Here is a 2,585-nt window from a genome sequence, read left to right as displayed (position 1 = left end):
CCCTATAGGCTGTGCAGCCAAAACATGTCCATTATGACTGCTGACTCCAGCGAAGTTTTCTAGTTTTCTTCTAAAATAAGAACAGAACAATATGTGACCACTATATGAAGGTGAGGTTCTAAAAGTTGCATTATACAATGGCAATGTCCTCATTAATCAGTTTTTCTTCTGAAGAACCACAACTGGCACTATGATAACAATAAGTATCGCACAAATGGACAAAATGACTGAAGAAAGAATTTTACAAAGTCTTTTTCTTTTGTGTTCTGCTTCTTTCTTCTTCAGTAAAGAGTCAAATCCTGGCGTGTAGAGGTCCTCAAGCCAAAAGTCCAGATCTTTAGGAGTCTTCTCTTCCTCCTGCGAAGAAAATTAAAACAGGCTTTACTATGACACATCGCTATTATGACAGCGGATTCAATTCATGCTCCAGCAATAATCACTTGCATAGTTTCTTGCAACCTATCCAGTGAATGAACGTCCAGATCACTGATGTATCTTTGGGTGATGTTCCTGAAGTTCTCCTTTTTGATGTTGTGTAGCAGTTGGCAAACAATGAGAGTGAGTGCATTACTGCCACCAACTGGTATGTTGTGGATCGGGAAGCTACCAATATATTCAGTAATTGTATTAATAAATACAAAAAAATAGAAAACTAAAGTTATAGTTCTCTCTATGAAGTTAATTTCTTTAAGATATTTTAACATAAATAGATAACACTTCTCCCCAGAACTTCTTTGTAAAAGATCACATCAATCATAGCTCAACTTTATTTCTTTAAGGTTCCGAATAAGTTCCATTTTGTCGGTGACATATTTTGGACAGTGAAGAAACATGTTCTAATGTTTCTGTTTGATTACAAAACTCACCTTTCTGTATTATGTTTTCCTATCGTAACCCATTTGTGCTCAAAGACTCTATTGACACTATTTCTTATGATAAGGAAAAATGCTATAACATTTGTTGTGATTGGTCTAAAGTCTTGATTTGGTGCCGACATACTTAATAATAATAATAATTTTATTTATAGAGCGCTTTACAAGGAACTCAAAGACATTTCACGAAGGTAAAATACATAGGTTAAAAGGGTAATAGGAACAACACACTGAAATAAAATTTCAGTGTGTACAGTATATATCTACAGCACACAACAATTAATCACACATTAAAATCAGTTCTGAAGAGGTGTGGATGGATCAGTATAGTCTAGGATTTGTTTGGGGAGAGTGTTCCAGAGGGAGGGGGCAGCTATGGAGAATAATCTGTTGCCCCAGGAATGATGCTTGTTCCTCAGTGGTGGAGACAAGAGGTTGGTGTCAGAAGAGCGGAGGCTTCAGGAAGGAGTGTGGCTTTGGAGCAGGTCTGTGAGGTATGAGGGGGCCTGGTTGTTGATGGCTTTATGGGGAAGGAGACTGGAGGACAGGGGTGATGTGGTCACGGGAGCCGGGATCGGTGAGCAGGCAAGCAGGCGAGCAGCAGAGTATTGGACATACTGTAGTTTTTAAGGACTTTGGAGGATGTACCATATAGGATGCTGTTACAATAGTTAATTCTGGATGTGATGAAATATGACCTTAGCCAGGAGAGGGCAGTACTAGTGATGTTCAGGGAGGACTCAAGACAGGTGAGAAGAATGGTGTGGTTGATAGTGTCAAAAGCTGCATTGAGGTCCAGGAGGATAAGAATGTTGAGGTGACCAGAGTCTAAGGAGAGGAGGAGGTTATTGGTGACTTTTAGCAGGGCTACTTCTGTGCTGTGTTGTGAGCGGGAACTGTCATGAAATGGTTCAAACAGGTCGTTGGAAATTAGGTGGGTTTTGAGTTGGGAGGCAACAACATGTTTGAGTATTTTTGACAGAAAGGGAAGATTAGACATAATTGCTGATGGTGTCAGGGTTAAGACCAGGTATTTTTAGGATGGGGGCGACAGCAGCCAGTTTGAGTGTTTGGGGGACAGAACCAGAGCTGAAGGAGATGTGGTAGATGAATGTTTTAGGTGGGGTAGTTAATGTATACAGTTTGGTTAGGGGGTTGTGTTTTATGGTAGGGAATGACCGGTCATCAGTTAGTCACAGTCATAGGGTCAGCTCACAGGACCTTTTGTGGGAGAGACCTGGACTTTACATTAGTAATAAATAGGACAACATGGGTGTTAAAGGAAGTAAAGGAATTTTATTCATCACACTGGGTCCATAATTCTCAATATTAAGGAAGAATTTCCCCTACAGAGGAGTTAATGATTTCAGTGATGAGTGAGCAGATGACATTCCTTAACAAGATTGGATGGGATGGGATCTAGGGTGCAAGTGGAGCTTTTCATTCCTACCATGAAGTTGGACAGCTCCATGGGGGAAATAGGGGAGAAGTGAGACAGGGGCTGAGTGGTAAAGGGAGGGGAGACAAGTGGGGAGGTGGAGAGGGCAGGGGAGGCAGTCAAGTTGCTGTAGATGGTATTGATTTTTGTTAGGAAGAATATAAGGAAGCAGGGTCGTCTGTGGCTCAGCGGCAGAGCAGGTCGTCCCCCAATCGGAAGGTTGACGGTTCGATCCCCGCCTTCTCCTGCCACGTGCCACATGTCGAAGTATCCTT

Source organism: Morone saxatilis, unplaced genomic scaffold (genome assembly GCF_004916995.1).
Source record: "Morone saxatilis isolate NCDOM2014 unplaced genomic scaffold, NCSU_SB_2.0 Contig21, whole genome shotgun sequence".
Taxonomy (NCBI): domain Eukaryota; kingdom Metazoa; phylum Chordata; class Actinopteri; family Moronidae; genus Morone; species Morone saxatilis.
This window is presented reverse-complemented; position numbering follows the sequence as displayed.